Below are 19,296 nucleotides of genomic sequence, written 5' to 3'. Positions count from 1 at the left end.
ACAGGGGCGGAGTTTAGGAGGCGTGCCCGAGCGCTGAGACAGTATAGCACCGATCCCCGCCTCGGACGCATCCACCTCAACTTGGAACGCCAAAGAGGGATCCGGATGTGCCAGCACCGGAGCCGAGGTGAACAGGTCCTTCAAATGACTAAACGCCCTGTCCGCCTCAGCCGACCACTGCAAACACACCGGGCCCCCCTTTAGCAGGGAGGTAATGGGAGCTGCTACCTGTTCAAAACCCCGGATAAACCTCAGGTAGTAATTGTCAAAACCCCAAAAACGCTGCACCTCCTTTACCGTAGTGGGAGTCTGCCAATTACGCACGGCTGAAACGCGGTCAATCTCCATCTCCACCCCTGACGCAGACAACCGGTGTCCCAGGAAGGAGATGGACTCCTGGAAAAACAGACATTTCTCTGCCTTCACATATAGATCATGCTCCAACAGTCTACCCAGCACCCGACGTACCAGGGACACATGCTCGGTATGTGTAGCGGAGTATATCAGAATGTCATCAATATACACCACTACCCCCTGTCCATGCAAATCCCGGAAAATCTTGTCCACAAATGATTGGAAGACTGAAGGAGCATTCATTAGACCGTATGGCATGACGAGGTACTCATAGTGACCCGAGGTGGTACTGCATGATGTCTTCCACTCATCTCCTTTCCGAATGCGCACCAGGTTGTGAGCGCTCCTGAGATCCAATTTTGTGAAGAAGCGCGCTCCGTGTAATGACTCCGTCATACTAGCAATCAGAGGGAGAGGATAGCTGTATTTAATAGTGATCTGATTAAACCCCCATCCTTCTTCTTCACAAAAAAGAAACTTGAGGACGCAGGGGAAGTGGACGGCCGTTTGTATCCCTGTCTCAAGGATTCGGTGACGTATGTCTCCATAGCAGCCGTCTCCTCCTGAGACAGAGGATACACATGGCTACGAGGGAGCGCAGCGCCAACCTGGAGGTCTATCGCACAATCCCCCTGTCGATGAGGTGGTAATTGAGTCGCCTTCTTCTTACAGAAGGTGCGTGCCAAATCGGCATACTCAGGAGGAATGTGCATTGTGGACATTTGGTTCGGACTTTCCACCGTCATTGCCCCTACGGAAACACCTACACACCGCCCCACACACTGATCAGACCATCCCTTGAGAGCCCTCTGTTGCCATGAAATGTTGGGGTCATGAGATGTTAACCAGGGAAGCCCCAACACCACAGGAAACGCAGGAGAGTCAATTAAATACAACTGTATAGTCTCCTCATGACCCTTCTGCGTTTTCATCTTCAGTGGCGCTGTGACCTCCCTAATCAATCCCGACCCCAAAGGCCGGCTATCTAGGGCATGGATAGGGAAGGGCACATCGACTGGTAATAAAGGGATTCCTAACTTATATGAGAAATGGCGATTGATAAAATTCCCAGCTGCGCCTGAATCGACTAGCGCCTTATGCTGAGAGTGAGAAGAAACCTCTGGAAACACAACTTGAATACACATATGAACAACAGAGAGCTCTGGGTGAGTTGGGGCCTTACTCACCTGGAATGACTCCGTGTGTCCTCGGCGGCCACAGTTGGTGCAGGGGACAGCCTCTCTCCTGGCCTCCCTACTACCAGCACCTCCGAGCTCCATAGGGCTCGGCTCGGAAGTGCTGGGGGATGGAATGGACGGCCCCAGCTCCGGACGTCTGCGGGTAGCCAACAGGATATCCAGGCGAATCGACATGTCCACCAGCTGATCGAAGCTTAGGTTGGTGTCCCTGCAGGCCAACTCTCGACGAACGTCCTCTCTTAAGCTACACCTGTAGTGGTCGATGAGGGCCCTCTCATTCCATCCCGAATTGGAAGCCAGAGTCCGGAAGTCCAGTGCGAATTCCTGCGCGCTCCTCCTCCTCTGTCTGAGGTGGAACAGACGCTCACCCGCCGCCTTCCCCTCCCGGGGATGATCGAACACCGCCCTGAAGCGGCGGGTGAACTCCGCATAGTTCACAGTAGCGGCGTCTATTCCTCCCCACTCGGCGTTGGCCCACTCCAGTGCCTTGCCGGACAGACAGGAGATGAGGGCGGACACGCTCTCGTATCCCGAGGGTGCCGGGTGAATGGTTGCCAGGTAAAGTTCCACCTGGAGCAGGAAACCCTGACACCCGGCTGCGGTGCCATCATAAGCCCTCGGGAGCGAGAGCCGAATCCCACTGGACTCCTGATGTGAGACGATAGGAGTGGCCGATGGTGGTGGTATCGTTGGAGGAGATGTGGGCAAACCTCCTCTCTCCCATCGTCCCAAGGTGTTCACCACCCTTTCCATGGCGGCACCAAGATCTTGAAGCATAGCTGCCTGTTGTAGGACGCGCTCCTCGAGTGATACGGTCGGTGCCGTCGCTCCTGCTGACTCCATGTTGTGGTGTGTGATTCTGTCACGTCTGTCAGTGAGATGCGGTTGAAGAAGTCAGGCGCAGGACATGGAACTCTCGGAAACGTACTTTAATCCGATACTGAAAAGATGAACACAGAATAACTCCACGCAGGGAGGAAATAACCCGCTCACAAACGACATACGTGAAGGGAAACAATCACACACAAGATCCCGATGAGAGACAGGGGTAATTATAGGGCAACAATCAAACATAATGTGGAACAGGTGTGTTACGGATACAGGTATCCTGTGTTTTTGTGTGTTTCTCTCCTTCTGCCCTAATCACAGGTGTCCTGTATGTTCCTGATTGGTGGTCGTTGAGGTGCCTGCTGATTGGACCAATCAGTGAACATTCCTGTGCATTGCACCACCTGTTACTCGTTTGTTCAATCACACATCCCATTGTATAAAAACCAGTCTTGTGTTTGTTGAGAGAGAGAGAGAATATTTCCGGATGTGAGTATGGACACGGTGGTGTCCTGTTTTTGGTTACTCACTAAAGTTGCTGTTTATTATGATTGGTAATTCTGTTAGACTACTGTTTTGTTATGTGAGTGCGGATACTGTTGTGTATTGTGTACTACTTAATTGCTGATTACCCTGTTTGGTAGCTTTGTGTGTTTCTGGGAAAAGGGGAGTTTAAGCTAGTTGCCCTTGGGCGTACATTACCCGTAGGAAGAAATCTGTCTAAAAACACTAGTTAGACCTGAGCGGACCACCCACTGTACTTTTGTATGACTAGCAGTAGCCTAGCGGTTCTTCAGGCAGGCTAGATCAGTTTAGGGGGTTTTACACTATTGTTTCATTTCTTGGGTCCTGCTCAGCCCTTTTTCCCAAACCCTTACCGTGTGTTCTGAAATAAACCATTTGTGTTTGACGGTAGTTCATGGTTGTTGTGTCACATTTGTTCTCACTGCTCCATGCCACACTCCTAATTTGCATAATTTATGTTACGGGTCTCATGTCCATCCACCCTAGACGTTTAGAGCCACGGGGTTCGTAACATAGTGGGGGTTCGTCCGGGATCCATCCCGTGCTACTCATGCAAATTAGTAAGTGTCTGGTTCAGTGTTGAGCTTGGCAGCGGTACTACCTGTTTTTTTTTGTGTGTTCAGTAGTCGACGGCTCGTGTTGCTAGTAGGATGGCTACTTTTGAGTTGGAGGCATTTTTGGAAAACCCTACGTGGGAGGTTTTTGATAATTGCCGTAGAGTGGATCTACAGGCTTTGGCTGACCACTTTTCTGTACCCATACCGAGGGGTTTAGTGAAAGCAGAAGTTAGGGAAGTAGTGCTAGCGATATTGTTAAACGAGCGAGTGCTTGAGTTACCGCCGCCTGAGTCTGCTGCTCCTGTAGGGGATGTGGTTGCTGTTCCTGTAAGCCCATCAGTGTCTGAGGACGAGACTAAGGCTCCAGCCACATTGCCCCGTTATGACCCACTCTCCCCACTGACTGACAGTGATGCCAGGATGGATGTCCGCTCGACACGGCTCCAAATGGAGGCGGAAGAGCGGGCACAAATCAGGCAAGACAAGCTGGAGATGCGTAAAATGGAGCTAGAGGCAGAACAGGAGACGCGTAAGCTAGAGGCAGAACAGGAGACGCGTAAGCTAGAGGCAGAACAGGAGACGCGTAAGCTAGAGGCAGAACAGGAGACGCGTAAGATGGAACTGGAGATGCGTAAGATGGAACTGGAGGTGCGTAAAATGGAACTAGAGGCAGAAACAGCGAGGTTAGTCTCTGCTAATACTATGCCTGCTAGTGAGCCATCCTCACCAGCTGTGTCATCTGCTACGTTTGATATTAGTAGGCAGATCACCTTGGTACCTGTGTTTAGGGAGTCAGAGGTTGATTCCTATTTCAGTGTGTTTGAACGTATAGCGGTAGCATTGAAATGGCCCGAAGAGGTATGGTGCCTATTACTTCAGTGTAAACTAACAGGTAAAGCCCAAGAGGTTCTGGCAGCGCTACCTCTTGAAGACAGTTTGAATTATGAAGTGGTCAAAGCTACTGTTCTTCGTGCCTATGAGCTTGTTCCTGAGGCATATCGACAGAGATTTAGGTCTCATAAAAAGTCTCCTACTCAGACTTATGTGGAGTTTGCTAGAGACAAAGGAAATCTGTTTGACAAATGGCACAGTGCTAGTAAGGTAACTGATTTTAACTCTCTACGGGAGTTAATCTTGTTAGAAGAGTTTAAAAATTGCTTACCCGAACGCATTGTAGTTTATCTGAACGAACAGAAAGTATCCTCACTGTCGGAAGCGTCTGTATTGGCAGACGAGTTTGTATTGACGCATAAGAGCGTGTTTTCGGCTCGGCCGGAGGGCAGGGTTGCGGAGTTGCTAACTTTTAATCCTAGTCGACCAGCAGTACATCCAGCACGCCCAAAAGATGTGCGTCACTGTTTCTATTGTCATAAGGTGGGACATATGGTTAATGATTGCTTTCTGCTAAAACGCAAACCGGGGATGCCTCAGCACGCCAGGCCGCCAATGGGTGTTGGGCTGATTCGATGCGGTTGTAAGGCCGGAATCAAGACAGAAGCCTCATAGTGAATGTGGTTTGAAAGTCCCTGTCCCAGATCACAGTTATGAACCGTTCATTTTTGAGGGGTTTGTTTCTATATCAGATGACGAAGCGTCTCAGCGTCCAGTTAGAATCCTCAGAGATACTGGTGCGGCGCAGTCGTTCATACTATCTGATGTGTTGCCCTTGTCTAATAATACATATTGTGGTTCCAATGTGTTAGTACAAGGAATTGAAATGGGATTTGTCCCAGTGCCATTGCACTTTGTGAACGTACACTCTGAGTTAGTCAGTGGATTGTTCAGAGTGGGCGTACGTCCTATGTTGCCAGTAAAAGGTGTGACATTTATAATGGGCAACGATATTGCCGGAGGAAAGGTGATACCCGTATTGGAGGTATTGGATAAAAGTGACCAGTCTCTCTCCGAGGAGCTGGCACAGGGTTATCCAGATGTGTTCCCCGCTTGTGCTGTCACACGTGCTCAAGCACGACAAGTGGGTGAAGTGATAGATTTGTCGAACACGATTCTATTCAGAGAGTGTGACCCAGAGGATAGTTCGGGTGCTACCTCTGGTAAGCTGGTGCAGTCTGACCAACAGCCCAGAGAAAGGAAGAAGGATGTGGAACTTGTTGCTGAGGCAATACAGTTACCAGTTACTCGTGAGCAGCTGATCGCTAACCAACAGGTTGACATTAGCCTGGCTAAATGTTTTTCTAGTGTTGTCTCAGAGGACGAGCTAAAGAAGAAAAACATGGCATATTTCATTGATGGTAATCTCCTCATGCGTAAATGGACATCCCATGTTGACGCTGGCGAAGATTGGAATGCTGTTTACCAAATAGTGATTCCTACAGCCTTTCGACAAAATGTTTTATCCCTCGCTCATGATCACCAGTGGTCCGGACATCTGGGAGTCACCAAGACTTATGATCGTGTTTTGCGACATTTCTTTTGGCCTGGCTTAAAACAAGATGTGGCTCTGTTCTGTCGGACTTGCCACACCTGTCAAGTAGTTGGGAAACCGAACCAGGTTATTTCCCCCGCGCCTCTTTGTCCCATACCGGCCATAGGTGAACCATTCGAACATGTGATGGTTGATTGTGTTGGACCATTACCAAAAACAAAATCTGGTAACCAGTTTATGTTGACAATTATGTGTGTGGCCACCAGGTACCCAGAGGCCATTCCTCTACGAAGGATTACTGCTCCGGTGGTGAGTAAAGCGTTGATCAAATTCTTCTCAACTTTTGGGTTACCTAAGGTGATACAAACTGATCAGGGTACGAATTTCCTTTCTAAACTTTTCAAACAAGTGTTAAAGTCCTTGTCAGTTACACACCGTGTGTCAAGCGCGTATCACCCAGAGTCTCAGGGTGCGCTTGAACGTTGGCATCAGACCCTGAAGTCTATGCTCTGTAAATATTGCTTGGAATCTGAGAAAGAGTGGGATGAGGGAGTTCCTCTAGTGTTGTTTGCTGTCCGTGAGACAGTACAGGAATCCCTAGGGTTCAGCCCAGCTGAACTGGTGTTTGGACACACCATGAGAGGACCTATGAAAGTCCTTAAGGATCAGTTTTTGTCACAAGAGTTGTGTGTGAAAGAAAATGTGTTGGACTACGTTAGTCGCTTTCGTGAGCGCCTACATGCTGCCTGTGCTCTAGCAAAGGAAGCGCTGTCTTCCTCACAGAAACGGATGAAACGACACTATGACACACAGGCTGTTTCTCGTTCACTGCAGCCAGGTGACCGAGTTCTTGTATTGTTGCCTGTGCCAGGAGCGTCATTGTCAGCACGTTTCTCTGGTCCTTATGTCATTGAAAAGAAACTAACTGAAACTGACTACGTGATACAGACTCCTGATAGAAAACGCCAATCTCGTGTGTGCCACGTTAACATGTTGAAGACATACCACACCAGACCCGTCACTCAGGTAGACAGTCCAGAGAAACTGGCCGAGTCGGCTGTCTCTATTGCTGCTACGGCTGTAGTGGGAGGTCATGTTAATGATGTGGACGGAGATGGTTTGGAGTTGCGCAATACTCAGCAGCAGTGTGCTAGATTGCCCAATTTCAGAGATGCTGCTGTCTCTCCCGTCAAGCCTGATTCATTTAACGGACAGACAGTCAGATGATATTGTGAGACTATTACACAGCTTTCCATGTCTTTTTAATGATGTTCCTACATGTACTAATGTGTTAGAACATGACATTAATGTTGGAAACGCTGCACCTATCAAGCAACATCCTTATCGTGTCAACGTCGCTAAGAGAAAGATAATGAGGGGTGAGGTCGGTTATTTGCTGGAGAATAACCTGGCTATGCCAAGTTCAAGTCCTTGGAGTTCTCCGTGCATTCTGGTTCCTAAACCTGATGGGACATCCAGATTATGTACGGACTATCGGAAAGTCAATGCTGTCACAGTGCCCGACTCGTTCCCGTTACCCAGACTGGATGACTGTATTGATACTGTTGGTGCTGCTACTTATGTAACCAAACTAGATCTTCTAAAAGGTTACTGGCAGGTGCCGTTAACCCCACGTGCCTCCGACATCTCTGCCTTTGTGACCCCAGATCACTTCCTACAATATGCTGTCATGGCATTTGGGATGCGGAACGCACCAGCCACTTTCCAACGCCTGGTTAACACAGTATTGGCTGGAGTTCCTAATTGTAGTGCTTACCTTGATGATCTGGTCATTTATTCAACTGAGTGGTCTGATCATGTTAAAACTCTAAGGGTAGTGTGTGAACGTCTAGCAACCGCTTCTCTAACCCTGAACTTAGCAAAGTGCGAGTTTGGGAAGGCCACTGTTACTTATCTTGGTAAACAGGTCGGCCATGGTCAGGTGCGCCCTGTAGATGCCAAGGTCTCAGCTATAAACGCATTTCCCGCACCTACCACCAGAAGAGAGCTACGCCGTTTTTTAGGGATGGTTGGCTACTACCGTAGTTTCTGTAAAAATTTCTCTGCGGTAGTTGCTCCATTAACGGATTTGCTCAGTCCGGCGAGAAAATTTGTATGGTCTGAAGATTGTTGTACTGCTTTCAACACTGCTAAAGCACTCTTATGTAGTACTCCTGTTCTTGCTGCGCCAGATTTTGAACGACCGTTTAAACTGGAGGTAGATGCAAGTGCCAGAGGTGCTGGGGCTGTTCTACTGCAGCAAGACCAGAGTGGAGTGGACCATCCTGTCTGTTATTTTTCACGGAAATTTAACAAATGTCAGACAAACTATTCCACCATTGAACAAGAAGCTCTAGCTTTGTTGTTAGCTCTGCAGTACTTTGAAGTTTATGTTGGTTCCAGTGCATTACCAGTGATAGTGTATACTGATCATAACCCCTTAGTTTTTCTCCACCGGATGTACAACCAGAACCAACGCCTTATGCGTTGGGCACTTGTCGTGCAAAATTATAATTTGGAGATCCGCCACAAAAAGGGGTTGGATAATGTGTTGGCAGATGCTTTGTCTCGTGTGTAATGATCTAGTTTTTTTTTGTTAACCCGATAGGATGATTTGTGAATTTGGGTGTTGTGATAGTACGTGTGTCGCAAACCATTGTGGTTTGCTCTTTTAAGGGTGGGAGTGTTACGGATACAGGTATCCTGTGTTTTTGTGTGTTTCTCTCCTTCTGCCCTAATCACAGGTGTCCTGTATGTTCCTGATTGGTGGTCGTTGAGGTGTCTGCTGATTGGACCAATCAGTGAACATTCCTGTGCATTGCACCACCTGTTACTCGTTTGTTCAATCACACATCCCATTGTATAAAAACCAGTCTTGTGTTTGTTGAGAGAGAGAGAGAATATTTCCGGATGTGAGTATGGACACGGTGGTGTCCTGTTTTTGGTTACTCACTAAAGTTGCTGTTTATTATGATTGGTAATTCTGTTAGACTACTGTTTTGTTATGTGAGTGCGGATACTGTTGTGTCCTGTGTATTGTGTACTACTTAATTGCTGATTACCCTGTTTGGTAGCTTTGTGTGTTTCTGGGAAAAGGGGAGTTTAAGCTAGTTGCCCTTGGGCGTACATTACCCGTAGGAAGAAATCTGTCTAAAAACACTAGTTAGACCTGAGCGGACCACCCACTGTACTTTTGTATGACTAGCAGTAGCCTAGCGGTTCTTCAGGCAGGCTAGATCAGTTTAGGGGGTTTTACACTATTGTTTCATTTCTTGGGTCCTGCTCAGCCCTTTTTCCCAAACCCTTACCGTGTGTTCTGAAATAAACCATTTGTGTTTGACGGTAGTTCATGGTTGTTGTGTCACATTTGTTCTCACTGCTCCATGCCACACTCCTAATTTGCATAATTTATGTTACGGGTCTCATGTCCATCCACCCTAGACGTTTAGAGCCACGGGGTTCGTAACAGGTGTAAACAATACAGACAAAACTAGACAGACACCGATAACATCGAAAGGCAGCAGCTAGTACTCCGGCGACGACGAACGCCGAAGCCTGCCCGAGCAAGGAGGAGGAGCAGCCTCGGCAGAATCCGTGACAGTATACAAGTCATTCATGCCTTTAAATACAGTCAAGCATTTTAGTTACAAAACAAAACAACATATGGATCCTTAAATAATTTAACAATAAATAAACCACAACATGTCAGCTAAAGCAATTGCATTCACAAATGCATGCAACTGTTTTTAATCTTGGCTGTATTAAACACTTTAATACCTTTTTAGACTATATGGAATTGATTATATTTGTTTGTAAATTGTTATTGTACTTGTGGTGTTGTTTAAACTGTTCCAAACGGTCAGAAAAATATTGTAATCTAACAGAACATGTTTGAGACAAATACTGTAACAAGCACACAGCATGCACTCCTCCTACCCTCCTTGATATCCTTCTTATGTATTACAATTAGTATTATTATAGCTAAAACATTCTTTAATACATTTCAAGTTCATAAAAATTAACTTGGCAAGAGTCTATTGTCCTGCTGATAGCCCATCAAAGGTGGATGGCTTTTTTTTATAACAATTTATTGAATGAATATCGCCCCGTAGCACTCACCTCTGTCATCATGAAGTGCTTTGAGAGACTAGTCAAGGATTATATCACCTCTACCTTACCTGTCACCCTAGACCCACTTAAATTTGCTTACCGCCCCAATAGATCCACAGACGATGTAATCGCCATCACACTGCACGCTGCCCTATCCCATCTGGACAAGAGGAATACCTATGTAAGAATGCTGTTCATTGACTATAGCTCAGCATTCAACACCTTAGTACCCTCCAAGCTCATCATTAAGCTCGAGGCCCTGGGTCTGAACCCCGCCCTGTGCAACTGGGTCCTGGACTTCCTGACGGGCCGCCCCGAGGTGGTGAAGGTAGGAAACAGCATCTCCACTTCACTGATCCTCAAAACTGGGGCCCCACAAGGGTGCGTGCTCAGCTCCCTCCTGTACTCCCTGTTCACCAATGACTGCGTGGCCAAGCACGCCTCCAACTCATTCATCAAGTTTGCAGACGACACAACAGTAGTTGGCTTGATTACCAACAATGACGAGACTGCCTACAGGGAGGAGGTGATGGCTCTGGGATTGTGGTGCCAGGAAAATAACCTCTCACCCTCTCACTCGTGGACTTCAGGAAACAGCAGAGGGTGCACCCCCCTATCCACATCGATGGAACCGTAGTGGAGAAGGTGGAAAGCTTCAAGTTCCTTGGCGTACACATCACTGACAAACTGAAATGTTCCACCCACACAGACAGTGTGGTGAAGAAGGCGCAACAGAGCCTCTTTAACCTAAGGAGGCTGAAGAAATTTGTCTTGGCACCTAAAACCCTCACAAACTTTTACAGATTATTTTCCTAAGTCCCTGTTTTTGGCACCTGACCACACAACTGGACAGTAGTCCAGGTGCGACAAAACTAGGGCCTGTAGGACTTGCCTTGTTGATAGTGTTGTTAAGAAGGCAGAGCAGCGCTTTATTATGGACAGACTTCTCCCAATCTTAGCTACTGTTGCATAAACATGTTTTGACTATGACAGTTTACAATCTAGGGATACTCCAAGAAGTTTAGTCGCCTCAACTTTCTTAATTTCCACATTATTCATTACAATATTTAGTTGAGGTTTAGGGTTTAGTGAATGATTTGTCCCAATTACAATGCTTTTATTTTTTGAAATATTTAGGACTAACTTATTTCTTGCCACTCATTCCGAAACTGACTGCAGCTCTTTGTTAAGTGTTGCAGTGATTTCACTCGCTGTAGTAGCTGACGTGTATAGTGTTGAGTCATCAAAGCCAGTGGCATGTCATTAGTAAAGATTGAAAAAAGTAAGGGGCCTAGACATCTGCCCTGGGGAATGCCAGACTCTACCTGGATTATGTTGGAGAGGCTTCCATTAAAGAACACTCTCTGTGTTCTGTTAGACAGGTAACTCTTTATCCACAAAATAGCAGGGGGTGTTAAGCCATAACACACACTACCGGCCAAAAGTTTTTGAACACCTACTCATTCAAGGGTTTTTCTTTACTTTTACTATTTTCCACATTGTAGAATAATAGTGAAGTAATTTTTCTTTGCTTATTTGAGCTGTTCTTGCCATAATATGTACTTGTTATTTTACCAAATAGGGCTATCTTCTGTATACCAACCCTACTTTGTCACAACACAAGTGATTGGCTCAAACGCATTAAGAAGGAAGAAATTCCAAAAATTAACTTTTAAGAAGGCACCTGTTAATTGAAATCCATTCCAGGTGACTACCTCATGAAGCTGGTTGAGAGAATGCCAAGAGTGTGTAAAGCTGTCATCAAGGCAAATGGTGGCTATTTGAAGAATCTCAAATATAAAATATATTTTGATTTGTTTAACACTTTTTGGGTTACTGCATGATTCCATATGTCTTATTTCATAGTTTTGATGTCTTCACTATTATTCTACAATGTGGAAAATAGTAAAAATAAAGAAAAACCTTGAATGAGTAGGTGTTCTAAAACTTTTGACCAGTAGTGTACGTTTTTCCAGCAGCAGACTATGATCAATAATGTCAAAAGCAGCACTGAAGTCTAGCAAAAATCTTTTTTTATCATCAAAATCATCAATTTCACTCAGCCAATCATCAGTCATTTGTGTAAGTGCCGTGCATGTTGAATTCCCTTCCCTATAAGCGTGCTGAAAGTCTGTTGTCAATTTGTTTACAGTTAAATAGCATTGTACCTGGTCAAACACAATTTTTCCAAAAGTTTAATTCGGGTTAGTAACAGGCCGATTGGTTGGCTATTTGAGCCAGTAAAGGGGGCTTTGCTATTCTTGGGTAGTGGAATGACTTTTGCTTCCAGGCCTCCAGGCCTGAGTGCACACACTTTCTTGTAAGATTGAACATATGACAAATAGGAGTGGCAATATCATCTGCTATTATCATCTGTAATTTTCCACCCAAGTTGTCAAACCCAGGTGGCTTGTCATTGCTGATAAACAACAATTTTTTCACCTCTTCCACACTCACTTCACAGAATTAAAAATTACATTGCTTGTCTTTCATAATTTGGTCCACAGCGACATGAGAGACTGATCAACAACTACAGGAAGCATTTGGTTGGAGTCATTGCAGCTAAAGGTGGCACAACCAGTTATTGAGTGTAAGGGGGCAATTACTTTTTCACACAGGGGAATTGGGTGTTGCATAACTTTGTTTATTAAATAAATGAAATAAATATGTAATTGTTGTGTTATTTGTTCACTTATGTTCCCTTTATCTAATATTAAGTTTTGGTTGAAGATCTGATAACATTCAGTATCACAAATATGCAAAAGTAGAGAAAATTAGAAAGGGGGCAAATACTTTTTCATAGCACTGTATACATATATGTGGGTATTACTGAGGGTGGCTCCTGATAGTGGATAATATTTAACATGATACGAATTGTAAAATAAAATGGAGAAAAGCTTGGGCATATAATCACCGTACCTTCACCGCTATGCAATATGGTTTCCGAGCTGGTCATGGGTGCACTTCAGCCACGCTCAAGGTCCTAAACGATATAATAACTGCAAATCGATAAAAGACAGTACTGTGCAGCCGTCTTCATCGACCTGGCCAAGGCTTTTGACTCTGTCAATCACTGCATTCTTATTGGCAGACTAAATAGCCTTGGTTTCTCAAATGACTGCTTCGCCTGGTTCACCAACTACTTCTCAGATGGAGTTCAATGTGTCAAATCGGAGGGCCTGTTGTCTGGACCTCTGGCAGTCTCTATGGGGGTGCCACAGGGTTCAATTCTCGGGCCGACTCTATTCTGTGTATATCAATGATGTCGCTCTTGCTGCTGGTGACTCTCAGATCCACCTCTACGCAGACGACACCATTTTGTATACATCTGGCCCTTCATTGGACACTGTGTTAACAAACCTCCAAATGAGCTTCAATGCCATACAAGACTCCTTCCGTGGCCTCCAACTGCTCTTAAACGCTAGTAAAACTAAATGCATGCTCTTCAATCGAACGCTGCTTGCACAACTACAAATACCTAGGTGTCTGGTTAGACTGTAAACTCTCCTTCCAGACTCACATTAAGCATCTCCTAACCAAAGTTAAATCTAGAATCGGCTTCCTATTTCGCAACAAAGCCTCCTTCACTCATGCTGCTAAACATGCCCTCGTAAAACGGACTATCCTACAGATCCTTGACTTCGGCGATGTCATTTACAAAATAGCTTCCAACACTCTACTCAGCAAATTGGATGTAGTCTATCACAGTGCCATCCGTTTTGTCACCAAAGCCCCATATACTACCCACCATTGTGACCTGTACGCTCTCGTTGGCTGGCCCTCACTACATATTCGTCGCCAAACCCACTGGCTTCAGGTCATCTATAAATCACTTCTAGGCAAATCCCCGCCTTATCTTAGATCATTGGTCACCATAGCAACACCCACCCGTAGGATGCACTCCAGCAGGTATATCTCACTGGTCATCCCCAAAGCCAACACCTCCTTTGGCCGCCATTCCTTCCAGTTATCTGCTGCAAATGACTGGAACGAACTGCAAAAATCTCTGAAGCTGGAGACACTTATCTCCCTCACTAACTTTAAGCATCAGTTGTCAGAGCAGCTTACCGATCACTGCACCTGTACACAGCCCATATGTAATTAGCCCACCCAACTTCCTCATCCCCATATTGTTATTTACATTGTTATTTATTTTGCTCATTTGCACCCCAGTATCTCTATTTGCACATCATCTTCTGCACATCTACCACTCGTGTTAATACTAAATTGTAATTATTTTGCACTATGGCCTATTTATTGCCTTACCTCCATAACTTACTACATTTAAACACACTGTATATAGATTTTATATTGTGTTATTGACTGTACATTTTGTTTTTGTTTATTCCATATGTAACTTTGTGTTGTTGTTGTTTTTATCGCACTGCTTTGCTTTATCTTGGCCAGGTCGCAGTTGTAAATGAGAACTTGTTCTCGACTGGCTTACCTGGTTAAATAAAGGTGAAATAAAAAATATAAAAAATACTTTCTAAAGCGCATACATCAACTTGGCATGTTCAGCCCAACAGAAGACTATAGTTCAGGTCTCCAAATTTCATCCATGCAAATTAGGAGGGCACACAATTAAAATTATGAATAACGGCACAGCTATTTATATACACTACATGACCAAAGGTATGTGGACACCTGCTTGTCAAACATTTCATTCCAAAATCATGGGCATTGATATGGAGTTGGTTCCCCCCTTTGCTGCTATAACAGCCTCCACTCTTCTGGGAAGGCTTTCCTCTAGCGTGAACTACCACTTCCCGGCTGAGCCGTTGTTGCTCCTAGACGTTTCCTCTTCACACCTAGACGTTTCCACTTCACAATAACAGCACTTACAGTTGACCGGGGCAGCTCTAGCAGGGTAGAAATTTGACAAACTGACTTGTTGGAACGGTGGCATCATATGACGGTGCCACGACAGCAGGGGTTCAAACTGTAGAAGCAGGGGTTCAAACAGTAGAACCCAGTTCCTACGATTTTATACACCTGTCAGCAACGTGTGTGGCTGAAATAGCCGAATCCACTAATTTGAAGGGGTGTCCACATACATTATATATACAGAATAATCTTATTTCACTGTGGAAAGGGGTCTGCAATACATGTCATGTTGGTATGATTTTCAGTTTGCTTCCTTTTGGCTGGTTTGACATTCGTCTCCAAGGATCATAAGGAAAAATCATCTGTGTCTTTACAATGTCCTTCTCTAAACGGATTACTAATTTACCGATCTATTATCAATTTATAAATTACAATGCATGGAGAATACATAATATGTTTTTTCCACTTGTAACCGTCAGGTTCCTGCGACCTTATTCATGGTTCCTTACGCAAAAAACATGGTGGCATTAAGTCAAGTCCAAAATACATTGTTTCTGTAGACACACCTCCAAAACACCTTCATTTATTTGAGCTCCACCTAAAACGAAAAGTGTATGACTAGCATTCTATTCTCATGCTTAAATTCAAGGTCAGAATATGTATAGAGAGAAAAGCGCATGAAAAGGGAATTGCATTCAATTTATGCAAGCTTAATCTCTTAACGATCAGACCCTTTTTTTCAATTTTCGCCTAAAATGACATACCCAAATGTAACTGCCTGTAGCTCAGGACCTGAAGCAAGGATATGCATATTCTTGATAACATTTTAAAGGAAACACTTTGAAGTTGAAATGCAAGAGAAAGGCCACATTATAATATTGCAGTTTAGGCGCAATTTAGATTTTGGTCACTAGATGGAAGCAGTGTGTGTGAAAAGTTTCAGATTGATCCAGTGAAGCATTTTAATACTGGACTATTTTGTATCAAGTCTGGTCAATTGATACATTTTCAAGTACATAACTATAGAGAACATACAAAAATGATATGGTAATACAAAATGTAAGTTTACACACTCCCAGGAATGTCATACATGATGGATCATTAGCTTATACACTAACTTTCTAGATGGCCGGGCGGGGTGTGTGTGTGGAGCCAGAGACAGCAGGGGTTCAAACTGTAGAACACAGTTCATACATTTGAATATAAAAATGGATTTTATCAAACAAAACTATGCTACATTTTATCTCTGGGACCCTTAGGATGACAAATCAGTGCAAGATATGTAAGTACATTATTTACTGTCAGAGGTGAATATATCAAACCAGTTGCAGTGATAATTTTTGTTGTTGTTTTGCACTCTCCTCAAACAATAGCATGGTCTTTTTTCACTGTAATAGCTACTGTAAATTGGACAGTGCAGTTAGATTAACAAGAATTTAAGCTTTCTGCCCATATAAGACATGTCTATGTCCTGGAAAGTTTGCTGTTACTTACAACAGTCATGCTAATCACATTAGCGCACGGTAGCTCAACCGTCCCGTATACGGGACACCGATCCCGTAGAGGTCAAGTCAGGTCTGAATTGGGACCATATGCATACAGATTACTTGCCTGTCGTTTTCCCTCGCTGTACTCTCTTTCATTCAGTTTCTTCTTCACATCAGCAAAGAACGACTACGCATTGACTGCTTCACGAGGCTTTCGTTTAGGATGGTGGACCATTCTTGATAAACACGGGAAACTGTGGAGCGAGAAAAACCCAGCATGTTGCAGTTCTTGACACACTCAAACCAGTGCACCTGGCATCTTCTACCATACCCCGTTCAACGAGACATAAATATGTTATCTTCACATTCACATTCTGAATGTTACACATACACAATCAATGCCTCAATTGCCTGAAGACTATCGTATCTGAAGATTATGCCTTTGTTAAATGTTTTGGAGGAACAAAGAATGTTGTTTTATGATCTTAGTTCAAATGTAGCGTTGGGAGGGTGATGCCCCAGGGGAGACTGGTGATTGGCCAGAAGAGGGGAGTCACTCCTCTTTTTGCATTGTTTATAAATAGGGGGTAAACGATGAGACGGCAGAACGGCCATATCAATCTGGGGAGCCGTTCTCCGGACATCGCGAGTCTGTATCTATGCTGTAAACTCGTGATTTTAATAAAAGCCTCTAACACGATGCAGCATAGCGGACTTTTTGTTGACAGCAATAATTGCCACCATTCATCATATACGACATAATGGCGCCCAACGTGGGGCTGGTTTTGCGTCTCTTCTGTGTTTCAGTCAATCGCCGAGCTAACTCTCTCTGAGGCATGGAAAGGGTGAGTGTTCTTGCCGCTTCGGAGTTTGTTAGATTGGATATGACTTGTGTACATTGAGGAGATGTTCCATTATAACCTGGCCTCAGGTGGCGTTATTGCTGGTCGACTGGAGTCTGCTAAAATTTATTCCATCAAAAACGGCAGTTAATTGGAATGTAGAGCATTAAACGGTAGGATTTAAGTATTGAACGTGTATAATTCATTGGTAACGGGTGACAATGGATTAGTAGAGAATAAATGTTGGAATACGTATGCATTTTTAGGGCACCGGGGGATCTGGAAAAGCCCTCGAATCGAGGCGATTCTTTAGGAATGGGCCATAAAATCCTTGCAACGCGTTATGTGGTGTATGGTTAATTCTGGGAATTATTAAGCTGGACGAATTATATGCATGTTATATACTCATCGTATGGTTGACGAACTATAATGCTTGGGGTAACCTCTCTATGATTATCCAGAACTTACGGCAACACAAAGTTAGAAGGAGATATTACTGATAGACAATGATTTGGCCACGGTGCGGGGTGTTCATTTGTATAGCTAGTAGGCCGCAGTTGGCTGGAGGCTGAAGCTAATGCTTGATTGTTTCAGGCCACGTGGTACATCGTGGCTAAATGCTAATGTTAATGCTTAAGGCTAAATGCTAACTGTGTTTTGTGTCGCAGTGTACCTTGGGCTAAGCTAAATGCTACATGCTAATTGTGTTGCGTGCTACATGCTAACGGATATCCTTAGAGATTCCATTGCGATGGATTAAAGTCTCTTAAACTTGTCACTGTCTGTAAGTCAGGTTGTATGTTTTGTGAGCGCTGTTAAATGTTGGTTGACTAGGAGGGGAACGAAAGGTACAGCTGGACTGTTATCCATTTAGTGGAGGTGAAAACGGGTTTTTGAATGGATGTGCGCATGCGTTTAATTTTGCGACACTACACTACAGAAAGGGGAGTTTATGGCACGAGATTAGGGAACGTTTTGTTTTACGGCACTAAACGACACCACGAGGGGATGCTAAAACTCAAGCATGAGGTTAAAATGATATTTGCGCATGCGTGGGATTCTGCAAAACAACACATTGATTAAACTGCAGGGGGAGACAGAGGAACACAGACGACGGAACAAATACGCATAAAGAGACTTTAACACGAATCTTATAAGTTTAAACGGTGGTGGGTTAAGATGAAACTTGTTTTGGGACCTATTGAATTTATAAATTAAATATATGATAATGGATTATAATGGATTGAATTAAATAATTAAATAACGGATTAAAATAATGTTTTTGAGCGATCTATTTAGTTCTGAGTTTAGTCTTAGAGTGAATAATGTAGAACGAATGAATATTGAATGGTTGGAAATACTCAGTGATGGCATGAACTACTAAAAGCTGTTCTTGTGTCTTTGTCCCTTGTCATGAGAGACAGGAGAGAGGGGGAGCGAGGAGATACAGGAAGTGATCACGTGACGCGGCAGAGGATCAAGTCATAAAAAAGGTTACTGTTACAAGATATGTGATGTTATGACGATTTTACATAGACTTGGCAAATACTATTTCATTAAAAATTGCATTTTGGATGCTCTGTGTATCACTGGGGTTTAATTACAGTTGGGTTGGGAATCAAGGACTGACATTATTCTTTAAATTTAAGATAATTAGGTGCTTATAGTGCAAGAGCTAATAGAGCAAGGGGTTATGGGAATTGGAGTATTGAAGGGTTAGAGGCTTTGTTTTTGGGATTGCTTTGAAGTTGACTAATTTACTTGCAGTTGATGGGTTGTGGTAAGATAGCTAACCCTAATTGATATTGGTGACATAGGAATAGGAATTGGGGTTAATTATTCAGGATTGTTAATGGATTTGTTTAGGTTATATTAAGAATTTAAGGGGGGAAGTCATAGCCATAGGCTATACAGTCTAAAATAACATAGGTCACAATAAAGGAATATAAAGGGTTGATATAGGGGAAAATTGACTAAAATAGTAATTATTTAACTAAGGTAGTGTTAGGAGAGACTAATGGCAGATGTTAGTACACCTTTCTCACATACGGATTCAGCACAAAGACACCCACCTTACGAGAAGGAAGCTTTCAGTGATCATCTAGCATGGTGATTATGGCATCAGAGATGAAGACGAATACGAGCAGAAACGGCTGATGAAGATGAATTCAAAACTCCAGA

The sequence above is a fragment of the Coregonus clupeaformis genome, chromosome 23 (assembly GCF_020615455.1).
Source record: "Coregonus clupeaformis isolate EN_2021a chromosome 23, ASM2061545v1, whole genome shotgun sequence".
Classification (NCBI taxonomy): domain Eukaryota; kingdom Metazoa; phylum Chordata; class Actinopteri; order Salmoniformes; family Salmonidae; genus Coregonus; species Coregonus clupeaformis.
This window is presented reverse-complemented; position numbering follows the sequence as displayed.